Consider the following 12362-nt stretch of genomic DNA (forward strand, 5'->3'; position numbering starts at 1 on the left):
ATAATAATCTTAACAGTTAACAATTATATCGAACTTTAAAGGTTGTGCTTTGCATGTTATCTCTTCCTAATAATAACCCTGTAAAGTAGGTGCTATTATCTCCATTTAGCAATCATCATTTATTTTGTGTCTCACCCATTTTACCTATGGGGACACAGCAGATGGTCTTGTTAGATAAAGAGATGAATAATTACATACCAGTATCTTGAATCTGTACAGGAGAGAGGGGAAGTCAGCCAGGCATCTGTAATCTTTATTTTCTTGGTTGTACTTGGGTACATACCCATCAACACCTGTGCACAGGAAGACTTTTTCAATGTTGCAAGTGAAAGTGTCACCGAGATTGTGAACAAGATCCACCATAACTTGTTTTTGAACCTAAGGGAGAGGGAGCAAGACCAGCTTTGTAACATAGCAAATGGCTTATTATCTCATATTCTGATGACATGTACTGGTTCTGAATTTGACATTTATTTTAGAAGAAACATTCAACGAGAGACAGCCTTTCTTTATTACATGGAGACTTGTTTGTGTTTTGGATGTTACAAATGAAATTTCCTGGAACTTTCTGAGGGCTGCTATATGAATGGGTTCCTGAGATTGGGGGGTAATCTTTATTACAGGTATTAAAAATAGAATAAATTCTTATTTAACTTAATTGATAAAAATAGGACCCTGTCAGAAGGAAAAGTAGACTAAGTGGCCTTTGAAAGGTCATTCTAGTTCTTGGTTGGGATTTTTTTTTTATCATTAAAGGCTTTAATTTCCTTTTGCTTATGAAGATCTAATCTGAGATTAGTGAAATTAGTGATACTTTACTGCTTATGAAGCAGTGAGACAGCGCAGGGGATAGACCATGGACCTAACCCCCTGAGTTCTATCTAGCCTCAGACAGTAGCTGTGTGAGTCTCAGCAAGTCACTCCAACCTCTGTTTGCCTAAGTTTCCTCAATCTGTAAAACAGGCATAATGCCACCTACCCTCAGGATTGTTATAAGGATAAAGTGAGATAATATTGTAAAAAAGTGCTTGTAGCATAGTGCCTAACACATAGTTGGTGCTTAAAAAAAAAAAGCTTATTTCCTTCCCTTCCTCCTTCCTTGATTTAATGGCATTAAAATATCCAAGCACAATAATACATGCTTAATCATAGCCCTAGAATTCTTTACCTTCAGAAAAGGCTACTTCAGATCCTTCCAGAAAGCCCATGGAGTTATCAGATATCCAGAGCTCCTTTTCGGAGAAGAGAAACATTTGAGTGTTTAGACTGAATTCAGCTGCTACTGGGTCACTGACCTTGAGGGTGGGTGGGGAAAAAAAAAGAAATGTGTTTACTGAAAATTAGAGAATTATTTCCAAAATGAAACTACAATCTTCTACATAAAAAGAACCAGAAAACAGGACAGAAGGGACTTTTTATGGCGATCTAAATGACCCAGATGATTCCACAGCAGCATGGTGGACAAAGTTCCATCCAATTATACAAGAGTAGAACTTGTGATTAATTTCCACCATTCAATGTCCTGGTTATTCACAGTCAGCCTTCAGATCACGTAATATGTGATCAATAAATGTTTATTGAATGAATATCCTTCATATTCTTATCACTACCAATATAATTTAGTTAGCAGAGATTAGGAATACATAATGAATAAATAAATATGCATTATCTTCCTTGGTGAACAAAATGTGGTTTTATAGAGAAATATGCATTCTACTTTCTCTACAATGAATAAACTATAGATCAACACTGGGGGCTTATGATGTGCAAAGCACTGTAGGGGATATAGAAATATTTAAAAATAAGGAGCAACCCAGTGGTTTTAATTCTGGCTTTTCCAACTTTACTAGTTCGTGTGATTTTGGAAAAATAACATAAACTCTCTAAGACCATTTCCTGTCAGTGTACAAATATAATGCACTGAGCCATAGGACTACAATTTCTTTCCTGAAGGGACTTGCAATCTAGTTGTTGAAATGAGATATAAAAGTACAGAATGTTAAACAGCACATGGGGTGTTAACTTCAAGACAAAATTATAGAAGAGGTGTTACAAAAAAGTAAAGAACAAAAAAAAAATTTGTGTAATCTTGGCAGTTTAATATGTAAGTGAGGCAATATGGTATAGTATTTTAAGTCAGCAAGACCCATGTTCAAATCCTGCCTTTGACACATACTACCAGTGTAACCATGGGCAAGTCACTGCTGACCTGATTAGAAACTGCTCTCCCCAGAGTTATGAGAGATCTCTCACTTGTGAGATCCAATGGTCTATCCTCAGTCCTTAGCTTTCTTGTCTTCTCTGTAGCATTTAGTTGACCACCATCTGTTTGTGGTATTCTCTCCTCTCTGGGTTTCTGTGTCACTGCTCTCTCATTTCTTTGTCTATTTGAGTGAACACACCTCAGTCTTCTTTGCCAGATCATCCTCCCACCCACCAGGGTAGGTGTACCCTGGGTCTCTGTCCTAGACTCTGTGGAGGATCTCATCATATAGATGATGGCTACAATAACCTAATTGGTCTCCATGCCTCAAATCTCTCCCTATTCCAATCCATTGTCCACAAAACTGATACCTTCTTAATACACCAGCTTCTAGTGTCTCCTCATTTCCAAATTACTTTATATTCTCTCTCTTTTTTTCTCTCTTCTCTTTTTCTCCATTTCTTATCCCCTTCTCTCCATCTTCCTTCCTTCCTTTCTTCCTTTCTTCCTTCCTTCCTTCCTTCCTTCCTTCCTTCCTTCCTTCCTTCCTTCCTTCCTTCCTTCCTTCCTTTCTTTCTTTCTTTCTTTCTTTCTTTCTTTCTTTCTTTCTTTCTTTCTTTCTTTCTTTCTTTCTTTCTTTCTTTCTTTCTTTCTTTCTTCTTTCCTTCTTTCTTTCCATGTATACATATATTTGTACTTACATAAGTATGTATATATTATTTTTCCTGATGCAATGTAAACCCTTTGAGGGGGTAGGGACTATTTCATTTTTGTCTTTCTTTATATCCTCAGTGCCTAGCATAGTGCCTGGCACATAGCAAGTGATTAATATATTCTTGTCGATTGGTTCAATCTCAGTGCTGTCAGGGAATTCTCTAAGACCGTAAGTTACAGGTGAGGTGCCCGTCTGCATTGGTGAAGGGAGTTTTCACTTTGGGTGTCCACACTCTTATGAAATTAAAGTTCTAGGTATAAAATATATCTCCTCCTGCATCTGATGTCACTTTTTAAAAAAATGAGGCACAGCTGCAGAGCAAGGACAAGGTTTGAATAAACCCCAGTAAATGTGGTACCATGAGGATCACAGTAGCCAAATGGAAAACTTGAAAGATCAGTTCCCTCCCAAGATATATTTCTTACCTGTTGTAACCTGATGTCAAGGTCAAAAGTGATAGGCTCCTGGGGGTGACATATTATAGGAAGAGTGTATTCTTGTTGTCGGGCAGCCAGACATGGGATAAGCTTGATCGTGCAGGTCCCAGAATAGTCCCGAATCTGTCCAAACACACTGAATTAGAAAAAGGAGGCTAACAGGCCTTCGTTCTACTGTAGCTGAGATCAAAGCCTATGAAAACCAGTGTTGGCAGCGAGAGAAAGGAAGTGAGCTGGTTTATCCATCAGCACAGAAGAATGGGCAAGCCTAATGTTGATGATGATGCTAATAATAGCTGGCATTTATATATTTAGGGTTTTTATCTCATTTGATCTATACAACAGTGAAATCAGGTAGTGCAGTCTCAGACACTAGTTGTGTGACCCTAGACAAGTCTTTTAACTTCTGCTGCCTCGTTTCCTTATTTGTAATACAAGGATAAGAATACCACTTACTTGTTGGGTTATTGTGAGGTTAAAAGAGATAATATTTGTAAAGTGCTTTGCCAACCATAGTGAGCTATATAAGGAATACTAAGTGTTATTTTAGTGAGGAGGAAACAGAGGTTAGGTAAGGTTAATTGACTTGTCCAGGGTCATACAACTGGTAAGGGCCTGAAGCAGGATTTTAGACTTTCCTGACTCCAAATTCATTGCTCTATTTACCACACCACTAAAAATGAACAGGCTGATTTCAGGCCCTTCTGAAAAAGGGAGGCCCAGAATCTTGCCTCATTCCATCAACCACTGAAGCCTCTTGTGTGTATGCATATCTGGGTATTTGTGAATGATGACCACATCCCATTTTTGGAAATCAGGATTATAAGAGGAACTGAGTAGTGCTCCCAACTTGCAAATGCTCCTTTCTGTCTGATATCAGCGTTTCTGGCTGCTCATATCTCCAGTATCTGTGATGTCTAGGGAGACAGTGAGGTGGTTCAGTAGATAGAGTGCTGAACCTGTAGTCAGGAAGACCTCAGTGTGTGACCCTGGGCAAGTCACTTAACCTGATTGCCTTAATCCACTGAAGAAGGAAAAGGCAAACTGCTTCAGTGTCTTTGCCAGGAAAACTTCATGGACAGTGTGGTCCATGGGATTACAGAGATGGACATGACTGAACAACATCTACAATCTCTGATATTGTGTCCTATACTTCTATACTTAAAGTTCACGTGATTTCCTTCTTGTGGATTCTCCTTATTAATTAAGATTGTAGCCTAGTAAGGCCTTATTCTTCATGAGTTGCCTGAAAGCTATACAGTCTCTCACTAGGCTAGTCTTCCAAGCCTTTCCAGCTTGGGTGGGACCTCCCAGAGCCTGCATTTGGCTGGCATTGCCTTTGAAAATCCACAGTCACACCCATGTCATAATAAGGACTATGTTCAATATTTCCTATTTAATGATAAAGGCTATAGGACTATAGATTCAGATACACCATTCAAATGGGACCTCAGAGGCCACAAAGTCTACTCCCCCCGCCCCATATTTTACATGAGGAAACAGACACAGACAGTGACTTCTCCAAGGTCACAATGAAGAAAGTGTCTGAGGCAATATTTGAACTTGGGTCTTTCTGACTCCACATTCAGGGAATTGTGTTACCTGGTGTCCTCCATCTCATGAATGTCTAAAGTTGGTTTGGTTAATTTTGCCTGAGGTTTTAACAATGGGTTTAAGAGATAAAGAAAGGGATAAATGAGTAATTGACAACCAAGTTGTCCCTGAATTTTGAGCAACTATATCAACTTTGTATATGTTTTCATTTACATAAACAGAGCCCTGTAACAAACGGCCTCTCCTATCAGATGCAAAACCTGTTCTAAAGTTTTTCTCTATAATTTTGGTGCTACGAATACTCAGAGAGAAAATAAATATTATCTCTCTTACCTAAGACTGTTCTGATCTCTTCCTCCAATCCACCCAAATGGAATCTGACCTACTGTATAAGCTCTTCTTTCCCCTCATTTCTAAGTGACCAAAGCAGAATCTGAACACAAAACTTGAGGATTAATAACAGAAACACCTTTCTTTTTAAATCTCTACTCACACCGTGATTTGTAAACGTAAACTCACAGCAAAGTCAGAGACGAAACTCCACTGCTGCCATGGCTGGTAGAAGGCTGGCTCGCTCCTCAGAAGGCTTAGGGTGAAGGTGAGACCAGGGATTCACAGACATCACCATTGATGTCAGGGATACTCCTGGGCAGAGAGGATGAGGGCTGGGTCACAGGCAATAGCAGTGTTATTGTAACAACTCGTGGCACAGTACCAACAAAAGAATGGAGACCTGTGGGTAGTGGCTACTAAAAATACTCATAGTCTCAGGATTTAGAGATAGCAGAGAACTCAGACATCAACTAGTCTAGCCTTCTTATTTTATTTTTTTTCCAGAATTTACTTATTTGTTTCTTTTTTCTTTTTGGAGGGGGGAAGGCAGGGTAATTGGGGTTAAATGATTTGCCCAAGGTCACACGGCTAGTAAGTGTTAAGTGTCTGAGGTCACATTTGACTTCAGGTCTTCCTGACTCCAGGTCCAGTGCTCTATTCACTGCACCACCTAACTGCTCCAATTCATTTATTTATTTATTTATTTAGCCATTTTGTTTAATAATAAGGTAACTGAGGCTCAGAAGGATAAAACAATCTCCCCAAAGTTACAGTGAGTGAGCGACAGAGCTGGGGTTCAAACCCACTTCCTTTGTTTCCAAATCCAGTGTTGTTTCCACAGCACCACAGGGGAGGAGCCATTCTCCAAGTTCTTCCATTTTCTCTTCCTCAAAAAGCTCAGAAAGCTCCAGGAAGGTAGAAGACTGGCTTGCCCATTCAGATCACTGTGATCTGAATCACATGAATTCTCATGGCTGGAGGTCTACCCCAGTCTTCCATCATTTCTTTGCAATTGGCAGCTACTTTGGATGGTGTGGCATAACTCAAACTGGCTGGATCTCTTACCTGGGTGAGACATTACCAATTGTCCTCGAAAGCGGATTTCTGTCTGGAAGTGAACCACCAGCCGCCCTTGCTCATTGATTTGCATGCTGGGCGGGTGGAGAGTTCCTCGGCAGAGGAAGAAGTCAAGGAAACATTCATTAAGCGTCTGCGCCAAGCGTTTGGGATGCAAAGATAGGCAAAAACGCTCCTTGCTCTTGAGCTCACGTTTTAATGGGGAGTCAACATACAAACAATTATGTACATGCTACACCACACTACGTGCATGTATGCCCACACACGTACACACACATATATGCAAATTCGATGTTTAGTCATTTTTCAGTCATGTCTGACTTTGTGACCCCATTTGAGGTTTTCTTGGCAAAGATACTGGAGTGGTTTGCCATTTCCTTCTCCAGATAATTTGACAGATGAGGAAACTGAGACAAACAGGGTGAAGTGACTTGCCCAGGGTCACACAGCTATTAAGTGTGTGAGGCCAGATTTGAACCCAGGAAGATGAGTCTTCCTGACTTCAGGCCTGGTACTCCATACATTGTGCTACCTAGCTGCCAATACACATATTAAACATGTATACACACCTGTATACAAGCATGTGCATGTGTGTATACACACATATACACAAACATAATACATGCAGACATACATGGTGGAATCGAAATCAGGCTTTCCTGACTCCAGGCCCAGTGCTCTATCCTCTGGGTCACCAGCTGCCTCAGACAGCAGATTTTATATTTTATCCTGGAGGTAATAATAGGGAGCTAACCGAGGTTATTGAGTAGAGGGTTGTTGTTATTGGAGTGCACTGTAGGAAGGCCACTGGTAGGTGGGTGGAGGACAACTGGAATGGGGAGACACTTGCGGCAGGGAAGGGAACCAGAACGCTACTGTAGTAGTACAAGGGTGAGGTGATGAGGCAGTTGTCCACTGGGCACTAGGCTGGGGAAGAGGGAATCCTGATGAACCCTGGTTTATTATGGAAAGTGAGCTCCTGCTGACTTTTCTTTAGAAGTAGATTATCAACTCATGTTTTGGGCGTTCATTATTCTCCTGGCTTTGCATGGAACAACTTTAACTGGACTGGGCCCACTGATCTTGGGCTCTTTCTATTCCTAGTAGAGCTTTCTATTGGTTTTCCTGCAAACTTGCTTAGTTCTGTATGCCTCTATTCTTTGTAATGTTTCCTGACATCGCTCTTGGTTGTCTTGGCTCAGTTATGGCATTAGTTAATGTCTAAAACATGTTGTCTCCACAGCTGACTCTGATTACCAGAGGAATAACTCAGGCAGGGTATCCAGGGCTTTGCTCCAGGGTTCCAAGATAAAGAAGGTCATGACAACACTGGAAGACCTGAAACAAGTGGGCTTAGCACTTAATGAGCCTGAATAGGGGTCTAAGGACTGGATTTGTGATTTCACAGGACTGTAGGGAGCTCCTTTACCAATTCTGGCTGGGATCTTCTCTGCAACCTGAGTCCCAGAGAGTAACCTAGAGCACTGAGATGTTAAAAGTCCTTGGCCAGGGTCACCTGCGGCAGTGACACAGTGTTCAACACAGGGTCAGCAGTAGGACTTGAACCAATATTTTCCTGGCTCCAAAGTCAACTCTCTATCCACTGAGTCACACTACCTCAGTCAGCAGGAATAATTAAGTCAATCAATTAGAATAAAATTTGACTCTAAATCCAGCATTTGGATTTCCGCTGTACCATACTCTTCTCCCAAAGTGAAGGTATAGTTTCTCACAGGAGAAGCACTATATAAATATGATTTTTCCCCCTTTCTTCTTCCCTGGAGGAGTCCTATAAATACTTACCCTGAAGCTCTGATCCTGGGGGACTGCCAATGCCTTCTTTCCACAATATGGCGGTGTCATACACAAAGGTAAGCCTCAGCTCAGACTGCAAGTCAAAATGTGTCCAGTGCCCAACTGTTGCTGAGGAATGAAAGACATAGGAGACAAAGAGGGGCAGCAGCAGTGTGACATAGGACTTTACTAAGTTTAAAACCTGAAAAAATGAAAAATGGAGAAAGTTAGGACCTGTATACATGGGGATGTGGGAAACCCCACAGTCCTTACCTACAGAGTTTTAAGCACTGATCAAAACCCATCCAATGCCCCTTGTTATTTTCAGATCCTCTTGTTCTGATGAATAGGATATAAGCTCCTTGAGGTCAGGCACTATTCATTTTTGTCTTTGCTGTGTGGTACAATAGTGCACAGAGTACTGTGCCTAAAGTCAGGAAGACTCATCTCTTTGAGTTCAAATCTGGCCGCAGACACTTACTAGCTGTGTAACCCTGGGTGAATCACTTAGCCCCATTTGCCTCAATTTCCTCATCTGTAAAATGAGCTGGAGAAGGAAATGGCAACCACTCCAGTGTCTCTTCCAGGAAAACTTCAAATGCAGTTGTGAAGAGTCGAACACGATTGAAATGACATGTAGTGCATTAACTTGGGCATATAGTGGCTCCCTAGTAAATGCTTGTTGAATGAATGATCATTAGTTGTTTTCATTTTCCTGTTAGTCGGTCTATGTCGTTTATTATATTCATGGAGAGATGTTGGGATAACACACACACAGACATACATACTTTCCCCTGGAATGCCAGCTCTCTAGTTGGGTCTGATTTTTAATAGATTCCCTCTACCCTGGATACTCTACCACAGAGACACTTCAAAGGTCTATCCAAAAAGCTATCATTGTTCCCCCTTGTCACTTTTCCACTCACACAACACTTAAATTTTAAAAAACTTTCTAATGCACTTATCATATAACGTTATGAAGATCGGGTGTCCTGTCCCACAGAGCAGTTAAGCCCCTTCAGGACATTTATAAAGAAGCAGCATGACATCGTGGGTGGGCTGCTGGACCTGGAGAGAGGCAGACAATGGCCGCATTCCACCTCTGACACTTGACTTACTCTGTGACTGTGAGCAAGCCTCCTAATAATTATCATTATAGCTAGTATTTACATAGTGGTTTAAGGTTTGAAAAACCATCTTTCTCACCTGACCCTCCTAACAGTCCTGTGAGGTAGGTATTATTATTACCATCTCCATTTTACAGATGAGGAAACTGAGTCTGTGGGACGTTAAGTGACTTTCTCAATGTCACATAGCTAGTAAGTATCGGAGGCAGGATTTGAACTCACTTCTTCATGACTCCAAATTTAACATGATCCACTTTTCCACCTGGCTGACATTAGCTTATCCTTCCAACCCTGAGTTTCTTCACCTATAAAATGGGGTTGGGGGGGATTGGTCTATCACTGAGATCTATTCCTGATGGAACCAGAATGACCTAATCAGTAGAGTGCCAAACCTGGGGGCAGGAAAACTGATTGGTATCAGTCTTGCCTTCAGCACATTTCAGCATCTGAAAGCAAATCACTTTACCTTTCTAGACCTGAGTTTTGTCACCTGTAAAAGAGTGATAATGTGTGTGTTACTCATCAGAGTTGTCATAAAGCCCAAACATGCTGAACATTTGCTGTTTAAAAGTGATAGATACAAATCAGCTATTACAATGTTAGCTTTGTAACTCCCTCAGTACCTTGCATACTGAGTAAGCAGTTAATAAGTGCTTGCTGTATACTGTATCGCACTGAGATGCTAAGGCCCACGCAGGAGGGTTAAGCAGTTTGCTTTAAGGTAGAGAATAGGATTGGGTGCTGCAAACCTCCCGCTGGATTCTGTATCTTTCTTTTACACTATCCAAACGTGTGACTGCTCATCTAGGATATTTGGCTTCTCTGGGGAAGAGATTGAAATATCCCCTGCGTTTCTAGTCTTCCAACACCTTATTCTGCTCCATTTCCTCTACTGTTTAGCTACACTGGCCTACTTGAAATTCCTCAAGCATCACATTCCATCTCCCAACTCTGTAGTATATTCTGTCTTCTCACCTGCCCTTCTTGGCTTCTCTGACTCTGTTATTACTCAGCTCCAATCCTTTCCTTTTCCTTCCAGTTGCTAATACAGTGCGGGGCCCCGGAGTCAGGAAGACCCTGAGTCCAAGACTGACCTCAGGAGCTCAGCTCCCTCAGCTGTACTGACCTCAGACACTTACTAGATGTGTGACCCTGGGCAAGTCACTTACCTTCTGTCTGCCTCAGTTCCCTCAGCTGTACTGACCTCAGACACTCACTAACTGTGTGAAACCTGGGCAAGTTACTTACGTTCTGTCTGCCTCAGTTCCCCCAGCTGTACTGACTTGTTAACTGTGCATCTGAAAGCAAATCACTTCACCTTTCTAGACCTCAGTTTTCTCACCTGTAAAAGTATGATAATCTGTGTTACTCATCAGAGTTGTCATAAAGCCCGAACATGCTAAACATTTACAAATCCCTTTGCAAACTTGAGAGTGATAGATACAAATCAGGTATTATATATAATACCATACACTTACTAACTGTGTGACCCTGGGCAAGTCACTTGATTTCTGTCTGCCTCAGTTCCCTCAATTGTAAAATAGGGATACTAATAGCATCTACCATTCAGGGTTGTTGTTTTTTTTTTTTGTTTTGTTTTTTGCTTTTTGGAGGGGGGGAAGGCAGGGCAACTGGGGTTAAGAAGCTTGCCCAAGGTCACATGGTTATTAAGTGCTGAGACCAGATTTGAACTCAGGTCCTCCTGACTCCAGGGCTGGTGCTCTATTCACTGTGCCACCTAGCCACCCCTTACAGTTGGTTTTTTTTGCCTTTTGAAGGGCAGTTGGGGTTAAGTAACTTGCCCAAGGTTACACGGCTAGTTTTTTTGTGTGGGTGTTAAGTGTCTGGGGCCGGAACTGAACTCAGGTCCTCCTGACTCCGGGGCCTGTGATTTACTCACTGCGACACTTAACTGTGCTCCCTTAGAGTTGTTATAAGGATTGAATGAAATTATAAAGTGCTTAGCGCAGAGCCTGGAAGACAGTAATTGCTTAAGACATACTTGTTTTCTTCCCCCATCCCCATCTACACTGTACATACCTTATATGTTCAAGAATTTGTATGTTGTCCATCCCATTAGAATATAAGCTCCTTGAGGGCAGGGTCATAATTTTGCTTTTTCTTTGTACCCTAAGTACCTGGCCTATAGTAAATGTTTTGGATTGAAATCAGGATAGTGCCATAGTGAAGATGGAGGTTCTAAATGTTCAATGTGAAAGCCTGTATTAAGAGAAAATGTGAGTAGAGAGAGCCATGTGACCAAGATGTAGAGTTAAGGCCAACTATCCACTCTATTTTCTTCCCATTGGTCAGAGAGCAGGTGTAATGATAATAACATGCTTCATTGTATACTGTTCCCTGGATGCTTTTGCTTTGGGATGGCATGTAAAATTTAAAGAACTCTCCAAAGAAAGTGCTGACATGAGCTCAGGTTATCTTTGTCTTGTAACTGAAGAATTAAATGCATGTGGACACCACAGATATGTGCAGACATGCAACTTCCTAAAAATCTACCCCTTCAATTTCTTAAAAAAATAGTTTCCCCCCTTAGGTCCAGGATGATTTTTATTTTTAATAATTTCTCAGATTCTAAAAATAATAGTACTAATATTTTAAATTTATAGTGTTATAAAGTTGGTCAAACACTTCTATACATTGCTTCTTTTGAGTCTTCACCAGACTCACAGAATGTTATTGTTCCAGCAATCATCTAGTCCAATCTAAAAAAATCTGAAAAGAATCCCTTTGACCGCTTCCTCAACAAGTGTTCATCTTCACAACCCTGTGAGAGAGGTCCTATAGGCGTTATTGGTCATCTCATTATACAGATGGGAAAACAGGCTCAAAGGAGGTTTCAGCTGTGGGTCACAGAGTGAGTCAAGTATGGGAAGCAGAACTGGAACCAGACTCCAAGTCTAGCATCCTATCTATCCACTGTCTCCTCATGTTATGGTGCCCATCTGCCCTGGATATTCTTGCCCATTTACAGCTCCTTTGAAAGTGCAAAGTTCCTTAAAAAGAGCTGCTAAAGGAGCTTGAATTTCCTTTTTGCCACACAAGAAATATAAGGAACAGATTAAGTGTGCAGGGCACTTAGTGGCCTCTCATGACAACTTTCAGAA

The 12362-nt window shown here is 41.2% G+C and overlaps 1 pseudogene; it reads right to left on the bottom strand.

The window, feature by feature from the left end:
* LOC138174659 (FRAS1-related extracellular matrix protein 2-like) overlaps nt 1–12362 on the bottom strand; it is a 61517-nt pseudogene that overhangs the window by 826 nt on the left and 48329 nt on the right.

The sequence above is a fragment of the Petaurus breviceps genome, unplaced genomic scaffold (genome assembly GCF_028583685.1).
Source record: "Petaurus breviceps papuanus isolate PSGF00001 unplaced genomic scaffold, PetGlider_PUasm1.0 76, whole genome shotgun sequence".
Taxonomy (NCBI): Eukaryota; Metazoa; Chordata; class Mammalia; order Diprotodontia; family Petauridae; genus Petaurus; species Petaurus breviceps.